Source organism: Symphalangus syndactylus, chromosome 9, assembly GCF_028878055.3.
Source record: "Symphalangus syndactylus isolate Jambi chromosome 9, NHGRI_mSymSyn1-v2.1_pri, whole genome shotgun sequence".
Lineage (NCBI taxonomy): Eukaryota > Metazoa > Chordata > Mammalia > Primates > Hylobatidae > Symphalangus > Symphalangus syndactylus.
This window is the reverse complement of record NC_072431.2, coordinates 86,786,255-86,807,296: the sequence shown is the minus strand read 5'-3', so window position 1 is coordinate 86,807,296 and position 21,042 is coordinate 86,786,255. Positions and strand designations below refer to the sequence as shown.

The 21,042-nt window shown below is 37.9% G+C and overlaps 1 protein-coding gene across 8 annotated transcripts in view; it reads right to left on the bottom strand.

Moving 5' to 3' along the window:
* Window positions 1-21,042, bottom strand: part of COA1 (cytochrome c oxidase assembly factor 1) — a 92,984-nt gene that overhangs the window by 35,853 nt on the left and 36,089 nt on the right. The window contains exon 2 of one of the 8 annotated variants that reach the window (XM_063609620.1): window positions 13,627-13,755. The exons of 6 other annotated variants lie outside the window; for them this stretch is intronic. The gene's annotated coding sequence lies outside the window, so the exon portion shown is untranslated. Of the gene's footprint in view, window positions 1-11,079; window positions 11,190-13,626; window positions 13,756-21,042 lie in introns of those variants that run through there. One more of the 8 variants, XM_055293329.2, reaches the window with a different exon arrangement.

Genomic DNA, 21,042 nt, shown 5'->3' with positions numbered 1-21,042 from the left:
TTAAAGGTGGAGGGAGGGAGGGAGGAAGGTAAGGACAGAAAAACTACCTATCAGGTTCTATGCTTATTACCTAGGTGGAAAAATAATCTGTACATCCAACCCCTGTGACACAAAATCTACCTATATAACAAACCTGCACATGTACCCCTGAACCTAAAAGTTAAAAACAAAGAAGGGAGTTTACAAACAGCTTCCTAAGTAGAATTTTTAAGTCTTCTTTCTCCCCCACCCAATAGCTCCAACACTTCAGATTTACAGATTATAAATCTTCAAAACATATAAATAACTAAGATGGTCTTTGATAAAAATCAAAACTATTCTTAAAATTCAGCTCTGAGTAAACTTTCATTCTGTTTCATGTATTATATCCTCCTGTTTGCCTGCAAATAGAAACTGTGTGTTACTTGTCTTGTGTTCCATATAATACAACGTTTGGCAAGTGGTAAGCATCTAATACAAAACAAAGCTTACTTCTTTCTTGCTCCAAAAATGAAAATGGCTTTATAAAACTCTATAATTTTGAGGAAGAGTTGGAGAAATCACCCTAAACATATAAAACTGCAATGATATTACTGTGGGCAATGTGATGATAAACCACTCCTTGTGTTAGAAAAGAATTAACATAGCAACTTGCTTTGTGCATAATTTTAGTCTGATGTAATCCTAAAGTTGGAGGGTGTGATTTGTGACAAATGGACCTGAGTCAAGGACACGATTTCCTTGATGAATTGAGTTCATTCAGTTAGTCTACATAGGGAGTAAATATGTATGATTCAGCATCAAGACTTATCTTCAGGACTTTTAAGGACAAACTTCCTATAACTACTCTTATTCAAACCAACTCTGTCCTCTTCACAGCTGAACCATGGCACAGGTATTAGGTATTTTCAAAATAGCTAATAAAGTTGATAGATGTGCTTGGCTGAAGGTAATTTTAAAGGTTAAAAGTCATCATCCAAGTTTGTTTTCAACAGATATTACACTTTGTGTTTTTCTTAGAAACCCTGAACACAGGAGTAGCCCTTCATTTTTTGTTCTTCCCCAACCACAAATAGATGACATTTACAATCACAAATACTCTGTCAGGCTATAGAATAAATAAGTGTACTCAATGTAACATCACTTTCTCCTTTACTCAAGGAAACAAGTTAAAACTATTATAAGAGTAAGTGTAAATACACCCTAACTTGTAGTATAGAGGTATATTAATTACAAACTTTAATTTTTAGATGTAACAAATTACCTGCTAAACACCTGAGGACCATTCACTACTCTGAATTGTAGAGAGATGTCAAGATTACACTTTGAAGGGAAAAAAGGTGCTACTGGTTCAAGAGAACTTACATTAAAAAATCTTATCAAGGGATCCTATATTGAATTCTAACATCTAACATCTAATTTTAACATTAGATTAACATCTAAGCCAGATGTTAATCAATGGCTCACTTGTACTATTTAAATAAAATAATTATGGCATTATTCTGCTGATTCCTTTAATATTAAGAGACCTTTAACAGACCCCTAAAAATTACTACCCATCGGTGATAACTGCTTCTTATTCTCACTTATGGGAATCTTGTCCCTCCTCCCTCATAAAGTAGCTACTAATAAAGAAATCTCGTAAAAGAAATACAACTTAAAACATTAAATTTAAAATGTTAGCAGCATACCATTTTAAGAAAGTATGATTAGTATCCACTTTGTTTTCAAAATTTTAAAAATAGGAAAATTGCCCCTCCATCAACCTAATTAAACATGATTAAATAGGTGACATTTTAAATAGAAGACCTAAGCCTTACAGATTTCCTACTGGGGGAAAAACTTACAAACAATAAAAAGAGATAAGGTTTACTGCAGCACTATTCACAATAGCCAAGATATGGAATCAACCTAGTGTCCAACAACAGATTAATGGGTAAAGAAAATGTGGTATATATACACAATAGAATACTATTCAGCCACAAAAAAAAGAATGAAATCCTGTCATTCACAGCAACACAGATGGAACTAGAAGACACTAAGTGAAATAGGCTAGGACAGAAAGTTCACCACCACATCTTCACTCATGTGGAGAAGCTAAAAAAAGTTGATCTCATAGAAGTAAAACGTAGAACAAGATTCTAGTGTTCTAGTGTTCTAAAGTACGGTAAGATGATTATAGGTAACAATAATACATAGTTTCAAACAGTAAAAAAGAGGATACTGAATGTTCCCAACAAAAAGAAATGATGTGTTTTAGATGATGGATATGCTAATTACCATGGCTTGATCATTACACATTGTACACATGTATCAAAATATCACATTGTACCCCATAAATATGTACAATTAATATGTGTCAATTAAAAAAAAACTTCAGAACACATCCAAAGTTGGCTGAAAAAAATAACTGAAAATTTTAAACTATATGGTCAATGGTAACAAAGAGAATTTATCACAAAGAATTGTGTAAGAAAGCTCTACACTCTCAAAATAATAGAGGTACAGTATGCATTAGTATTTTTTCTAGCTTTATTTATGATACTATGGTTGTCAACTGTTAAGTCCCCTTGGGGTGGGTCTCTTCATCCTTTGTACGATACCTAATAGATCGAAATGCTTAATGTTCCACTTTCTTGGCCTTAAGAATTCTTTATTTTCTTTGCTTTCTATATGTTTTTCTTGTAAGTATTTTCAGATTTCTCATGTTGAATATTAGAAGAAAGTTCATGGAAATACTACAGAGAAAAATACTCAATTCTTTCTAAACATAACTTTTACAGTATTGGTAAAGAAACTGTGGAGTCTTTAAAAACTACATTATTCCTCAAGAAATGCTCTTTTAAAACATCTGGGAAAGAAACCTAGTTTCAGTTAACAACATAAGAGGAAAGACAAACTCTAACACTGTTTATTTAATATATATGGTGTATGAACTTATTTAATGACCAAAAAAGGAAAAATTATTATTTAGTAAGTTTTGGGATAATAAAACAGAGGTTTGCCAAATAAAAAGAGAGAAACAGGAATGCTTTAATGATTCCCATATCCTTGACAAAAAACTGTATCTTTGTTCTGTAGCTGGGTGCAGTGGCTCACGCTTGTAATCCCAGCACTTTGGGGAGGCCAAGAAGGGTGGATCACCTGAAGTCAGGAGTTTGAAATCAGCCTGGCCAACATGGTGAAACCCCACCTCTACTAAAAATACAAAAATTAGCTGGGTGTGGTGGTGCATGCCTGCAATCCCAGCTACTCAGGAAGCTGAGGCAAGAGAATCGCTTGAATCTGGGAGGAGGAGGTTGCAGTAAGCCAAGATCATATACCACTGCACTCTAGCCTGGGTGAGAAAGGGAGGCTCTGTCTAAGAAAAAAAAAAAAAAATTGTACTTTGCTCCTCTAACTAGTCTTCTAATACTTTAAAAGGTTTATAATCTAACATGAAATTCAGACTACTGAATTTAGTTATACAAAATATATACATATAAATATATAGATACAGATATGTGCTAATGAGCTGTACCTTTTTCCCATGAAAATTGCAACCAAACAGTATTTAAAAACTAACAACACTGACTACAGGCAATTTCTCTCCTAGAGGATTTAGGGTAGCACATGTGTTCTCATCAAGTTGATTTGAAACACTAATAATTTTTCCTATTACTAATAACAGTAAGTTGGGTTTGAGAGATCAACCTTCCTGTTGAAAACAACTTAGTAATTTGTATAAAGTATTTTAAAACATCTTTTCAAAAGAACTGAAAAATTACAAGATAGTAAGAAATTACCAAGTAAAAACTAAAAAGAGAATTCAACAAATAACACTGGGAAAATAAATACCCACATGCAAAAGAATGAAGTTGGACCCTTACCTTACAACATACACAAAAATTAACTCAAAATGGATCAAATATGTAAACGTTAGAGCTAAAAGTATAACACTCTTAGAAGAAAACATATGGGGAAAGTTCTGTCACATTTGATTTGGCAATGATTACTTGGATATGATATCAAAAGCACAAGCAGCAAAAGAACAAAATAGACAAAACTGGACTACATCGAAACTAAAAACACTATCAACAGAGTTAAAAGGCAACCCACAGTACTGGAAAAAATATTTGCAACTCACACATCTGATAATGGACTACTATATAGAATATATAAAGAACTCCTAAAATTCAACAACAAAAAATAGACAAATTCAAAAATGGGAAGAAGATTTGAATAGATGTTTTTTCAAAGAAGATATGAAATGGCCAATAGGCATATGAAAAGATGCTCAACATCATCAGAAAAAACACAAATCAAAACCACAATAAGACACCACTACTTCACACCCATTAGAATGGCAATTATTTTTTTAAAAAATAGAAAATAACAAATGTTGGCTAGAATGTGGAGAAACTGTAATCATTACGGCATTACTGGTGAGAATATAACACGGTGCAGCTGCTGTGGAAAATATGGCAGTTCCTCAAAAAATTAAACACAGAATTACCACATGATCCACCAATTCCACCTTTAAGTCAAAGAAAAATCAAAAGGAAAATTTAAAAGTATCTTGAGGGCCGGGCGTGGTGGCTCACGCCTGTAATCCCAACACTTCTGGAGGCCAAGGCTGGTTGATCATTTGAGGTCAGGAGGTCGAGACCAGCCTGGCCAACGTGATGAAACCCCATACAAAAAAATTAGCTGGGTGTGGTGGTGTGCACCTGTAATCCCAGCTACTGAGGAGGCTGAGGCAGGAGAATCACTGGAACTCGGGAAGCGGAGGTTGCAGTGAGCCGGGATCATGGCACTGTGCTCCAGCCTGGACAACAGAGCTAAACTCCACTTCAAAAAAAAAAAAAAAAATGCTAAATTTTATATTTTACCACCAAAAAAAAGTACAAGGAGAACGAAAACTCAGCATGAAAAGCAAGTTCTGAAACCACATTTCCTCTAAAGTATCTTTATTGGTCATGGGAAACTAGAACCTATGTTTTAAAAGATTCTCAGGGTGACCAAGATAGAAATAAAGCTGAGGGCCACACAACAAGGGACATCTAATCTGAGATTCTCCTCACAATAAGCTGGAATCCTAAAGGGGCACATCCTCACAGTGAGAAAGACATGAACTAGATTATAGTCTAAGGTCACATTGCTTTTCTCAAACTTCAAACTTGGGTCTGTAATCATCCCCTGGACTAGAATACTCCCAAGTGTCGGTCAGACACAAGTGCACACTGTCTAAGTACCTACGCTGTGGACTTAAAATTACTCTTATAATTCTTCAAATGCAATATCCAGGCCCCAGTCAAGGATAGTGGAGTATGCAAGAAATGTAGGAATAAGAAGCAGCAGAAAGGAAAAGGGGTCAGGAAAGAACCTTAGAAAGTAGATTATCAGATGCAGATTCTATGTGTTTTCTGTGACAGAAGAAATGACAGGTTGGAAACATTTAGCAGAGAACTAAACACTATAAATAGTAACAGATTTCTAAAAGAAAAAATAGAGACTCTAGCACTAAAAATAAAATATAACTCCAACTAAGAACTGAATGGAAAAGTTTAACAGATTAGATTCACCTTCAGAGATAATTAATAACGGAAAGACAAAAGACAAGTCTAGAGATATGCTGGAAGTAGTTTGAATCAGCTTTCAAGAACCAATTATGTGTAGCTCTTCCTAATTCTGCATCAGTAAAGTCAAATTGGTTGCCTGAAACTACCCTTGATAAGGATATTTATACTATGGAAATCAACAAATGCTACAAATCAGGGCTTCTTTTTCCCCGGAGAGCCATTTCATCAGCACACACTTGGAAGTTACCATACAGGATATGGGACAGGGAGACCAAAAAAAAAAAAAAATTACATAGGGAAGACAGCATAAGAAATGTAAAGGGTATAAAAGAGCGCCCAAAACGTCTTTAATTAAAGTTTCAAAAACTCAATAGAGAAAAGAAACACTTTATCAGTTAGTGGCTTTTTCCAGAACCAAATCATAGATTTAAGAAGCCAAATGAATGCATTGCAGGATAAATAAAAAGCAATGTGCAATGAAGACACACTGACTTCTGTATCATTAGAGTAGCCTATGTGTTTTTAAATCTATGAGTTTTTCCCTTTATCTTCAAAAATTATAAATGCTACCAGAATTGAGACAGAGATTTATTTTCATTAATTTTGCCTACAATGAAGCCTATGCTGTGGAACTACAGCTTCAGAACTTTTCAGCTCAAGTGGCTGGGCATGGTGGCTCACACCTGTAATCCCAGCACTGTGAGGGGCAGAGGCAGGAGAATCACTTGAGCCCAGGAGTTCGAGACCCACCTGGGCAACATGGCAAAACCCTGTCTCTACAAAAAATACAAAAGAATTAGCCAAGTGTGGTGGCGTGTGCCTGTAGTCGCAGCCACTCGGGAGGCTGAGATGGGAGGATGGTTTAAGCCCAGGAAGCAGAGGTTGCAGTGAGCAAAGACTGCGCCACTACACTCCAGCCTGGGCAATACAGTGAGACCCTGTTTCTGGAGGGGTAGGGGGAAGACTTTTCAGCTCAAGAAAGTTTTCTTCTGCTTTTATATTTTGCTTCTGTTACATTTATGCTGGTTTCTCCATTAGGAACTTATTCATCAGTATGGCACTTCTCTGTCTTCAGTATCTGTCATTTTTACCCTCATCATTTCTGTCATTATTTTCTCCTCCTAAAAAAATCTCAAATAAATACTACGGGATTGACCCATTCATCGTATATAGGATTGATTCCATTTTCTGCAGGATCAGCTCTGCTATGTGCAACTGCCATTACAGATTTTGGCTACTGCATTTTCAGATTGTTGTCACTGTTTTCTTTTAGTCATCTTTATTCCAGCTCCTTTTAAAATCTCATTCTGATTTTTTGTTATAACTTTATGTTTTGGTTTCCTGGAGGTCATATTTTTTGCTCTGTTACTAAGAATAAAATCTGACACTTCTCACAAATATCTTTTGTACATCATAATACATCATATTCAATATTATTTTTAAGATTTTCTTCCACATCTTTGGGGTAATGGTTCCCTTCTTTTATGCAGATATATTTCACACAGATTTCTTTCATAGTCCCCATGAAAATCATCCTTGCAAAAATAAGATACAATTTTTAATGGCAGGGTATTGTAGATTGCCCTTGATTCCCATCACTATTAATTTGGAGGTGAAAATTTGCTCACACTTAATTTGGTTAGGTTTTAAGTGTACAGGCTGACATACACAGTCCATGGCTGAATTTATAGTACTAAGCAGGCAGTACAACCAAGTTGGGCTGATTTAAAATCTATTATTCCTTTCTTCTCATATTGTGAGAATTCATTCCTACATCAACAGGAACATTCTGTAGTTTGTCTTTTAACAGAAAATAAACGATAACCTGAAAACCCAAAAGCACACTCCTTTTAAGGTTCTTCTTAACACAACATCTACTGCTACATCACATCCCTGGAATGTAATATCCTAACACCTTCCTTTCATTCTCTTCCATATTGCACATTGGAAATTTAGTCTCTGAATAGATGTATAAAAAATAGTGTGGAACGTGCAGGTTGGGAAGAGTTGGGAGAGAGAAAAATCTCTAAGGAGGTTAATGGGTTTTTAATATGTAATAAAATACATAATATGAACAAAATAGTGCAAGTTCCCATAGTCATTCATGGTAACCTGTGTCTCCAAGGTATGAACAACAGGAATAGATCAAAGCCTCTTCCTACCCACTTCCCACCTTAATCTCCTGTTTTAGAAATCAAACCATAAACAGACCACTAAGACTTTCCTAGTCTACTCCAATGTAGTAAGTAGTTAGTAGAAACAACTTTAAAACTGAGAAATTATTGATCACTGCTTTTCTCAATGCCATTATGGAACTATACGCATATTTTAATGAGAAACTGGAAGAAAGCATATCACACATGGCTAGCCTAAAGTAAATATTTTTCAATAGGTATATTTTTTAAACAAAGAAGTTGACATTAATCTCTATGTTTGAACATAGTCAACTAAAATGTCATGGTGACAGGTACTATTACAGAAAGTGAAATAATCAGAATTCTTTCACAACAGAAAGATGAAAATTGAGACATAATTATTGTAAACATCTGAAAAGTATAAATGATTTTATACATAATGATAGAAACACTGATTTCTTCTCCACGTCACTTAAAGTTTGAACATGACATTTTAGGATTTTTTTAAAAGTTCTACTCTATCGAGTAAACACAGAATTTGTCATTCTAGATAATCAAGGAAATGACAAATGCATTTCAAAAGCATTTAATTCATAGGTAGCTATAAACAGGCAAGCAAGGAAAGCCAAGGTTATTTTGAGGAGACAGCCTACCTATACAAGCTGATATTGTTTGTTTTTTCAGGTTTTTTGTTTGTTTGTTTTTGAGACTTGCTCTATCACCTAGGATGGAGTGCAATGGCACGATCTTGGCTCACTGCAACCTCTGCCTCCCAAATTCTAGTGATCTTGTGCCTCAGCCTCCTGAATAGCTGGGTTTACAGGTGCCCACCGCCACACCTGGCTAATTTTTGTAGAGATGGGGTTTTTAGTAGAGACGGGGTTTCACCATGTTAGCCAGGCTGATCTCAAATTCCTGACCTCAAGTGATCTGCCCGCTTCGGCCTCCCAAAGTGCTGGGATTACAGGCATGAACCACCATGCCCAGCCACCAGCTGATACTCTTGAGAACAATTATCAGAATCATAACTCCTCAAATGTGGAAAATAACTTCAAATTAAGAAAAGTCATATAGTTGTGTTTTTTTCCCTTTTACATATCATAATGATCATTTCATTAGTAAAGTAACCCTGAGCTCACTATTTTTAACATAACTATACCCCCAAAAACATTTAGTAGTCGGCCAGGCGCGGTGGCTCACGCCTGTAATCCCAGCACTTTGGGAGGCCGAGGCAGGTGGATCACGAGGTCAGGAGATCGAGACCATCCTGGCTAACACGGTGAAACCTCGTCTCTACTAAAAAAATACAAAAAGTTAGCCATGCATGGTGGCAGGCACCTGTAGTCCCAGCTACTCGGGAGTCTGAGGCAGGAGAATGGCATGAACCTGGGAGGTGGAGCTTGCAATGAGCCGAGATTGCGCCACTGCACTCCAGCCTGGGCGACAGAGCAAGACTCTGTCTCAAAAAAAAAAAAAAAAAAAAAAAAAATTTAATAGTCTAACGAATTTCTCTCAGTAAGTAGTTCAAATTTAGTGAACTTTCCTTTACTATGTGCCAGGTACTGTTTTAAGTGCTTTACATGTACTAACTCATTTCTCTCAAGAAGTACTATTATTATCACCATTTTAAAGATTGGAAACTAGGGGACACAAAAATCAAGAATTTGCCAAAGTTTTTATTCTTGCTGAATAAGAAAGTCACCAAAATGCAACTTGAAAAAACAATTTTATCATACGCATGAATTCTGTGGGTCAGAAATTTAGAGCAAACATAAAGGTAAGGAACAATGTCTGAGGTCACAACTGAAAAGACACAACAATTAGGGGTGACTCAATGGGACCGGAATCATTTGAGGAAATCACTTCGTGTGACTGTTGATGCTACTGTCGGCTAGAATCTAAACTAGAGCCATCAACTAGGGCAGCAGTCTCCAACCATTTTGACACCAGAGACCAGTTTCGAGAAAGACAATTTTTTTCCACAGAGGCGGCAGGGAGATGGTTTTGGGATAAAACCTTCCACCTCAGATCATCAGGCATTAGATTCTCGTAAGGAGCACTCAAACTAGAGCCCTCATACGCACAGCTCACAATAGGGTTCACATTCCTATAAGAATTCAATATAGCTGCTGATCTAACAGGAGGCGGAGCTCACCTCCTGCCGTGCAGCCGGGAGTGGGGAGATGGGATTGAGGACCCCTGAACTAGGGTCTTACATATAGCCTTTCTCTGTAGCCTGAGCTTTCTTCACAGCATGGCAGCTTCAGAATAGCTGAGCATCGTACATGGCAGCACAGAGATCCAAAATCAAGTGTCCCAGAAAACAAGGTGAAGGCTGCACTGCCTTTTCTGACTTAACCTCAGTCATCGTGCAGTACTTTCACCATATTCTATTGGTCACAAGCTACTGTGGCTAGTCGTGAGCCTGTGCAGATTCAAGAGGAGAGGACAGAGACCCCTCTTCTCAATGAAGGCTATAAAGAGCAAGGGGTTGAAAGCGGAAAATACACGTCTGGAAAGTACAACATGCCACCATCTTATAGCAAAGATTCACAGTGCATGCTCTTAACTACCATACTTGACTGCTTGCTCAAAAAGTGGCACACTCTATAGTACATAACAACCACACTCTTGACCAGATCTGACAGTTTTGGGGTAGCCTGAAATACCATTCAGAATCTGAAATAGGCAATGGGACCCCAGAGAGACAGATTGCGCTCTGAAGAAACTTCTTTAGACTTTATTATCTTCACATTCATCTCCCTCTGAAGCCATCAGTGAAGACAGTGAGAGGATTCGCTACCAAGAAAAACAAGGCTAGGAGCAGTGGCTCACACTTGTAATGCCAATACTTCGGGAAACTGAGGCAGGAGGATCACTTGAGCCCAGGAGTTTGAGGCTGCAGTGATTCATAATTGCACCATTATAATCCAGCAGCCTGGGCAACAGAACAAGACTCCCATCTCTTAAAAAAAAAAAAAAAAAAGGAAAAGAATAAATAAAATGTGGGTCTCTTACAACCTCTCCACCATGGTCATTTCCAGTAGTGGCAAATTCCATCACAAAAATCATTGTAAATGCTCTGGAAGAGGCAAAGGGGTGCCCTATAGACATCCTACTCTCAGACTTGACTTCCAGATATCTCACCATCATCTAGTGTCCAATACTACAGATCTAACCCAAATGAGACTTTAATTTCTGATGTGTCATTAAAACATCTACAACACAAGATCTACATGCTTTACATATATATCAACAATTTTCTCATATCAGAAGGAAAGCTGCAATTCTAGGAGCAAGTTTCCAGAATCTTTTGGTTTGCGCTGGGGTGGGTGAGGGAAGTTGGGGAGCTACTCCAAACAAATATTAACTGATTATATCACAAGTACTTAATCAAAACTTACTGCTAATTCTTCTGCTGATTTCAAATGGTTTCGAAAGACTACAGTAGAATTGAGAGAGCTGGAGAATCAGGCTATGAAGACCCTCTCCAATGTTAAATCTGTCAGAATCAGAGTCCTGGAACAAAGCCAGACAAAAGCAAGGTACAAGCTGTCTCACCAAACTAAACACCACAACCTTCATTAGCAGCCAAGGAGACTGATGTTTTTTAAGTGGTAGGGTTATTAACTGGGTTGTGAACAAGTACCTCCCCATTAAGAGCTCCTCCAAACACTACTGTAAACACCTCAAAGTCACCAAGAAACTTCTATTAAATCTGATTATTTGCTAAAAATAATAAAATCACTATCTTTAACAAATCCTTGGTTGATACAAAAAGAAAAATCAAGAATGCTTTCTATTTTGGTTTATGTACTAAAATGCACAGAAACAGTCAGGCTACACCTGTAGTTTATTTACAGAGAAACATTCTGGCAAAATTAACACAACTGGCTAAATATTACTTATTTGGAAATATTGGTTTAGTAATAATTTCAAAAAACAAAAACTGCTTTACCAGTTTAACTTTATTTGAAGACTTCTGGTCAAATTTTCATTCTGAATAAAATTTCAATTAACACAAACAACTTAACCAAACAGCAGATGAGACATTTAATGAATAAACTCTCTTCTGTTAAGACTTCCCTTAAGTAAATTTTTCCGGAGGTACTGTGTTCTGGCTATGTGTTCTGGCTTTGTTTCTTTTAATAAATTAGAAAAAGGAAAAAGGTGGGGAGTGGAATGTGACAGTCACACTTAATCCACACCAGGCTGCCATATGTCACTTTTTGTCCTTTACTGGTTCATTGACTATTCATGAATACCTGAAAAGTGTTATACTTATCTGCACAGGCACAAAGCTGTCAATTCAGTTCAAAGCATGCTTGCTTTTGTTGTCAATGAGAAAAAGGCTCTGTATATGACACTACCCTATAATACAAGTATTTAAAAAATTGATACAGTGAGTTCCCATGTTGATACTAGCTGTGCCTTACTATTGTTTTTTAATGTCTATTATGTCAAAGGAAAAATGAAGCAGTCCCAGCTTTTAGAGCCTCTGGCCTCTAAGGATTTCCACAGAGGCCCCAAATCCTATTCCCTCCTATACTTTATTATCAATAGTCTTACTGTTTTCATTTCTTTTCTTCCTTTATCCATGCTTGTTTCTGGCAGTATCCTCTGCTATTAACTTACCTTATCAAAGCTACCTGAGTACTGACCAATGCTTCCCCAGGATGCATTATATCAGCTCTAACTCAGAATCTGCCCTGGAGTTTCCTATTCCCTCCCACAGTCATTGCCATGAACGATTTCATGGTTCATTCATATTCCAACTTGTCTGCCAACATCTAGAGAAGACATTTTTTAAAAGGCATAAAAAGAGACACTCAGCTTTCATTACTATCAGACAAGAAAATAGGAAAAACAAGCTTGCCTAAGACATTTTAAAGTGCTTCCTCGATAGCTTCAAGCTTAAAACTACCACTACAAATCCATCATATTTGTCCTGAGAGAGAAAGATCAGAGAGAAAGAGTAAATAAACATATACCTGCATCCTACAAATTCTCTGAATAGCTTAAAGAATAAAAAAGGACTGTGAAATCTACACTCCCAAATTACTGGCATTTGAAAGTTTTATGATGATAAATAAAGCAAAAAAAGTAAATGGAATTAATTTTCCCTAGATGCATTTGACAAAAATTGACATTAAAGTTCAAAACACATGATAAAAGTTATTTAATAGTTAGTGATTGAGGCAAAAGACCTAATCCAAAAAGAAAATAGTGTTTTATAAATAGTTCCAACATATCATGCATTCTTCCATGTTTTATTTCAACATATCTTTTGAGCATCCCAAAACCTAAAAAAAAAAAAAATCCTTTGTAATTCAAGAAGGTGGCTGAAACCTGTACTTCCATTAACAGGCAGTGATGTGGTTTGGCTGTGTCCCCACCCAAATCTCATCTTGAATTGTATCTCCCAGAATTGCCATGTGCAGTGGGAGGGACCCAGAGGGAGGTAACTGAATCATGGGGGCCAGTCTTTGCTGTGCTATTCTCTTGATAGCGAATAAGTCTCATGAGATCTGATGGGTTTGTCAGGGGTTTCCGCTTTTGCTTCTTCCTAATTTTTCTCTTGCCATCACCATGTAAGAAGTGCCTTTCACCTCCCGCCATGATTCTGAGGTCTCCCCAGCCATGTGGAACTGTAAGTCCAATTAAACCTCTTTTTGTTCCAAGTTTTGGGTATGTCTTTATCAGCAGCATGAAAACAAACTAATACGGACAGGAAGATGAAGCAGAAGGAGCCTTGATATATCAGAGCTCCACTATGACATAAGACTAAGTCATCAAATTCCTAAAGTAATTAATGTATGCAATTAATGCTTATGCCTCAGAAAACAAAAGATTCAAATGTGACTTGAATATTTTTATGATAAAAAAACTTTCATTGAAGAGATTTTTCCATATTAATAGTATATAGTTGTTTTATAGTAAGTATTACGTACCTTCAGAAGCCCCTAACCTGTTTGTTTCTTCTGCATTCCATAACTTTATCAAATGTATCACTATTTGCTCAGTCTTCCAGGATTAAAAACCTCTTTATCACTTTCTTCATTAGTCAGGATTAGGTTCAGCTGCATGCAGCCACATAAGACAATTAAAAACAGACAAAAGCAATGGCTTATACAAGATAGAAAGTGAATATATCCTCATAAAAAAAATAGTCCAGATGTAGTCAGTCCAGTGTATAGTTTCATAATGTCAGGGATTCTTTCCATCTTAATGACCTGTCATTCTCAAAATGCACCTTCCACTTCCAGGCCCAAAATGGCTGTTTGAGCTCCTGCCATCAAATGTACATAATAGCCAGTAGGAAAGAGGTAAAGCAGGGCTCAGTCTTTTCAATAATACTTTCTAGAATTTTCACAATGCTTCCACTTTCACTAATCTTAATAATAGTGATATTGCTACATCTTGCTACAAAAAGAACTTGAAAATGTAATCTTTTTTTAACAGAGCAACAATGTGTCCAGCTACAAATTACGATTCTATCACACAAAAAAAGAAGAAAGGGGAAGCTGAGATTGGCTCATAGTCTGTGTTATTTCTCTCTAACCCCACATATTTAAATCTTCTCAGTTCATCATAATTTAACTAAACCAACCCAATAAGAAGTTATATTCACACAACCATCACCTTTGCTTGGATAATAGCATCCTAACTGATCTCCTTCATCCAGATAGAAATGAGTGATTCCATTTGAGCACAGAAACTCAAGAACAATACAAACTGGCTTAAGCAGGGAAAGAGTCATGTGAGTGGGAGGCACCATGCCTTCTCCTTCAGGCTCATATAGGCCACATTAGCAAAGGAGGAACTCTCCATTCAATCATGTAAGTGTATTAAGGCAAGGCAGAGACTGACTGTAATCTGGTATGTGTGTGTTTGTGGAGAATCTTGCTGACATTCAGTGGTCAGAAATGAGGGGTCTCACAGGGCAGGAAATCAGTCTCTGTGTCAAAAAAACACTTCTCAGCAGGCAGAATGTTGGGCTAGAATATTTTTTTTAACTGTCAACCCAGAAGTCTACGCCCAGCCACAAATACCTTCAAAAAATGAAGGCAAAATAAATACTTTCCAGACAAACAAAAGCTCAGAGAATTCACTGAAAGCAGACTTGTACTATGAGAAATGTGGATAAATATTAAAAGGCATATTTTCTCATTTTTAAGCTCTTTAAAAGTTAATGACTAAAGCAAATCTGGTAATATATTATGGGGTTTATAACATATAGAAATAAAATATGTGACAAACAGCACAAGGGACGGGGGTTAGAATGGAAGTATGTTGTTGTAAGGTTCTTGTATGAAATAGTGTATTACTTAAATGTAATGGCATATTACTTAAATGTAGACCATGATAAGCTTAGAGACATATAACCCTAAACACTAAAAATAAAACAAAAGGCACAGCTTATAAACCAATAATGGAGATAAAATGAAATCACTAAAAATACTAATTCGAAAGGTTTTTAAAAACTGAAAAGAGAAACAAAGACAGATGGGACACATAGAAAACAAGATGAAGATGGTAGACTTAAACCTGAACATATTGATAATTAAATGTAAACTGTCTGCAAGAATGGCCATAATCAAAAAATAAAGTAATAATAATAGATGTTGGTGTGGATGCAGTGAAAAGGGAACACTTTTACACTGTTGGTGGGAATGTAAATTAGTACGACCACTATGAAAAACAGTGTGAAGATTCCTTAAACAACTAAAAGTAACCTACCATTTGATCCACAATCCCACTACTAGGTATCTACCCAGAGGAAAAGAGGTCATTATACAAAAAAGATACTTGCACACACATAGTTTATATTATAGCAGCATAATTTGCAATTGCAAAACTATGGAACCAGACCAAATGCCGATCAATCAACGAGTGGATAAAGAAAATGTGGTATATATACATACACACATACATATATATGTATATATATACACACATACATATATATATGTATATATATACACACATACATATATATATATGTATATATACACACACACACACACACACACACCATGGAATACTACTCAGACATAAAAATGAATGAAATAATACCATTTGCAGCAACCTGGATGGAACTGAAGACTATTATTCTAAGTGAAGTAACTCAGGAATGCAAAACCAAACATCGTATGTTCTCACTCATATGTGGGAGCTAAGTTATGAGGATGCAAAGGCACCTGTTCCCAAAAACCTATTGAAATAGAAAAATAAATTTTAAAAAATAATGTAAATTGTCTAAACACTATGACTAAAAGGCAGAGATTGTCCTAATGAATAAAGGGGGAAAAAAGGCAAGACTCAATGATACACTGCCTGTAAGAATTAGTTGGTCTAACACAGACTAATGTCTCTCAGATCTACAAACATATGGAATATCCTCTTCCCTATAACTGGAAAATTAATGGACAGTGCAAGAAGGAGGGCCCTACAAAAGAATCAAGAAATTCATCATCAGGCCAGGGATGGTGGCTCACACCTGTTATCTTAGCTCTTTGGGAAGCCAAGGCAGGAGAATCACTTGAGGCCAGGAGTTAAAGACCAGCCTGGGCAATATAGCAAGACCTCATCTCAACAAAAAAAAAAACAAAAAGAAAAGAAAATTGGCCAGGCGTGACAGTACATGCCTATATATAGTCCAGCTACTCTGGAGGCTGCAGTGGAAGGATTGCTCCCTGAGGCCAGGAGTTTGGGGCTGCAGTGAGCTATAATCATGCCACTGCATTCCAGCCTGGGTGACAAAACAAGACCTTGACAGAAAAGAAAAGAAAGGAAAGAAACGAAAGAAAGAAACTATCATCAATATAACATTTTCCTGTCCAGAAGTAAACAAATGCAGAAAGTCAGAATCATGAATTCTACCTTTCTAGTAGCTCTAACATATAGTCTGCTGAGGAGACAAACTTTGGGTGAATTTAAGCCTCCCAGTCACATAAAAAATTACACTAGGACCTCAGCAAGATGGCAGAATAAGAGGACACCTGCTCTATCCTCTGACAACAAGAATTCTGCATCCAACCACAGCAAAAAGTCTCTCTGTGAGAGCCTCAGGATTCAGGTAGGCAGTTATGAAACCAAGGTAGAGCCCAAGACCTAGGAAGGCTATTCTGAAACTGTAAGTCAGCACTCAGGTAGCAGACCTGCTGATTGTGCTCCCAGGTTCAAACTCAGAAACAGCCCCATTCCAAAGGGTTTGACTACAGCCTTTTGGTCCAGAGCCTGCAACCAAAATCACCTGCCCAGGTGTCCAGGAGGAATCGCACCCACTTGTGCCTCAGCAAAGGCTCATCTGCATACCAACATCAGTCTCGGCAATGGACCTGGAAGTTACCCTGTAACTTGGTTTAAGCTCCCTCAGCTGTGGCCCCCAGCTTAGCATGGCTCACACAAAGACTCAGAGAGAGATATCCCCCATATCTCACAGCGTGGGAATTATCCAACCATCTGATCCTCTGTGATGGGCCTGCCAGCCTCTGTCTCACATTCGATCCTGAGAGAAACTGATAATCACCAAGTTAATAAAAGTTTCTTTTAAAAATCAAACTTTCCTGGGCCAGACGCAGTGGCTCATGCCTATGATCCCAACACTTTAGGAGGCCGAGGCAGGCAGATCACTTAAGACCAGGAGTTCAAGACCAGCCTAGGCAACACGGTGAAACCCTGTATCTACAAAAAATACAAATCTTAGCCAGGCATGATGGCAGCACCTGTGGTCTCAGCTACTTGGGAGGCTGAGCTGGGAGGATCGATTGAGCCCAGGAGGTCAAGGCTACAGCAAGCCATGATCGCGTCACTGCACTACAGCCTAGGCAACACAGCGAGACCCTGTCTTAAAAAACAAAACAACAACAACAACAACAAAAAACACACCATCCCCAGCAGAAGGGACAGTGGACAGAAAGGGGCACAAGTGCAACTTCTGGCTATTAGAAATGTTCTCATTTCATGGTGTACAGATGTGTATTTTTCAGTATTCACGTAATACTTCAATAAAAAGCTCAAACCAAAATAAACAACAAATCAAACATTTACCAACAGAAAAAAGAGTCATGAGTATGACTAGGCAATTCACAAGATAGGAAATCCAAAGGACCAATAAACTTTGTAAAGATGCCCCACCCCTCTCAAACCCCTTTCCCTATACCCTCAGAAATGCATGTCCATCATTCCCAACTACTCAACCTCTTCTCTGAAGGTTCCTGCTTGGGATACAACCCTGACTTAAATGTAATGGCATATTATAATCTCCTGGGAGTTTTTTAAAAACAAATTATCTATGTCCAAGCTCCACCTCAGACTGAGTCAGAATGTCCAGGGGCTAGGACCGGGAAATAGTACGTTTACAAGCCCTCCCCTGCAATTTTAATGTACAACCAGGGCTGAGAGCCACTTCCAACTGAAACCTGGCTCTCCACTGCAGCCTTATTTAGTCACAGCTGTTTTCTCTCTTACATCCCTCTTCCCAGCAGGCCTGGAGACAGGGCAGGTGTTCTCCTTTCTCATTGCCATTTCCAAATCACTATCTCATCTACCTCCCTAGGATCCCAGCTTCAAGTCTTATATTATCACTGCACCCATCCCTAATCCACCTTGTTGCAGGATTAGGATACCGCCAACCTTGATCCTTAAAGATTTTAGCTCCTGGCTATGACACTCTCTCCAACATTGTTCTTGTCAAATGCATAATGATTTTAGTATCTGTAGAGACCATCCTTGACCACATCCTCTCCTCCCATAATCCAGTACTCCATTTGACCTCGGCGGTTCATTCCCACAATCATACCCCAGAACTTGTCATTACCAATAGCTGACACCCTCCACAATCTCAATTTCTAGCATCCCACTCTCCTGCCATCCCTTATCTTTTCCATTTCCCTCCTCAAATATCATCACTCCAACATTTTTAAAGTCCATAATTTTTAAAGTTCCATAATCCACTGATCCTACCATCTTTTCACCGTCCTTCACCCAGCTTAGAGTCTAGATCCACCGTTAAGACTCAGTTTCCCTCTTTCGAATATACCCTCAACTATCATACCTCATCTTCCTCTATCATTATCACCAGGAACCCCAATCCTGGATAAATCCTACTCTCTACCTAATCCGCACAAGTGAATTTAGCTGGAGGAAAAAAACAAACATAACTCTACTGACTGACCTTGCTAGACACTTATGACAGCTGACTCCAAGTGGACCTTGGTACAGCCTTGTAATCACACACCATTTTAGTCTCCTGGTTGACTAGGTCACAACTTTTCCTCTTCTTACCTCTACAGCTCCTCTGCTTTCCTTAGGCTCAGCAGATGATCTTGCTTCCTAATTCACTAAGAAAATAACAGCAACAAGGATCTACCAGTTCACCTGCCAAAGTACTCTTTCCCTTTGCCTCTATGGATCCATGCTCTGTGCTCCTACTAAGACCAACCCCGCCATTGTACACTAGATCACAGTTCCTTTCATCTCCTCAGCCACATTCCAGCAATTCTCCCATCTCATGAATCATCAATTTCCCCCTCTGCTATATTATTCACATCACCATCAAAAACACTATAACAGCTCCCATCTTTAAAAAAAAAAAAAAAAAAAGCACTCTTAATCCCATATCTTCCTCCAACAATGGTCCCATTTCTCTACTCCTCTTTGGAAAGAAACTCTTAAAAAATAATGTCTATTTTTGCCATCTCCAATTCCTGTTTTCCCATTTTCTCTTGAGAATACACCAACTTAACTTTTAGTTCCTCACCACTCCACCAAAACAACTCCTGTGAAAGTCTTTAATGACCTCCATATTGTTAAAACCAAAGGTCAATTCTCAGCGCTCATTTTACTCAATCTATAAGAGCATTCCATACAGCTGAGCAGTCCTTTCTTTGAAACAGCATCTATACTAGGTTTCCAAGACACACCACTCACTCTTGGTTCTCCTCCTTATTGAGCAATTCTTTTCAATCTCTGTTATTGGTAAGCCTTATCCTCCCAACTCTAAACACTGGAATAGCCCAGGGCTCACTCTGGACTTTCTCTTCTCTCTCTACGCTCACTCATTCATCCCATCTCATGGCTTTAAGCCACTCCTCTATACTGACATTTATTCCTCTGAGGCCTCTTTGTATTCCAGGCTCATGTTATCACCTGCGTAGTCCACATCTCAACCTGAATGCTGAGCAGGCACCTGGAACTTGCTTGTTCAAGATTAAACCCAGGCTTCTCCCTCTTCCTCAAACCTGCTTCTGCCACAGATCCCTTTCAATGAATGGCAACTCCAGACTTCTATCTGCCAGGCCAAAAAACTTGTACTTTTTCTCACACTTCCCAGCTAATACATCAGCTTATTTTGTTGATTCTACTTTCAAAATATATCTAGATCTAGACTGACCACTTTTCGCCACCTTCATTGTCCACACTTAGACTAAGTTACCATCATCTCTTCCCTGGATCGTAACAGCAGCGTCCTAATAAACTTCCTGCTTCCTCCCTTAGAGTCCCCTCTCAACAGAGCAACTAGTGTGATCCTTTTAAAGCCTAAATAAGGCTGTTTCCTCTGCTGAAAACCCACAAATTTCAGATGGAATCACATTCAAGGTAAAAGACAAAGTCTTTACTACGGCCTCTCTATTGTCTCCCCTCATCTCCTTCTTCTTACCTCCTTACTCCCTCTAATCCAGTCACACTGATCTCCTTGCAGTTCTATGAGCATGTCACACATGAGGGTCTTATTTGGTATTCTCTCTGCCAGGAATGTTCTTCCTCCAGTTATCCACATGGCACATGCTCTCTTCTCTCTCTATCCACAGCATTTATTACCATCTAAGATACTATGCATTTTCACATCTATTCATTTTCCATTTCCCTTCACTAGAATGTACGCAAATGGGACTTGGCCTGTCACTGAGCAGTCCTCAATTCATCTGTTGAATGAATGGTGCTTACACTCATTAATGCCAAGGCAAATACAAATTAGAGATATATAAAAAGTCATTACATACCAATCATATGCCAAAAATTTAAGTCTGATAAAACCAAGAGTGACCAACATCTGGAACACAGTTTTATATACCACTGCTGGGAATGTAAATTAATCCAAATACTTTACAGAAAAATTTGGCAGTACTAGTAAAACTGAAAATGCATATACCCTTCAGCCTAGCAATTGCAGTTCTGCATATATATCCTAGACCCCAGGGCCTACAGCAACTCCCTTACAAATACAAAAGGAAACTTGTGCAAGAATATTGTATTAGTTCATTTTCACGCTGCTGATAAAGACATACCCGAGGACTGGGCAAATTTACAAAAGAAAGAGGTTTAATCGACATACAGTTCCACAGGACTGGGGAAGCCTCACA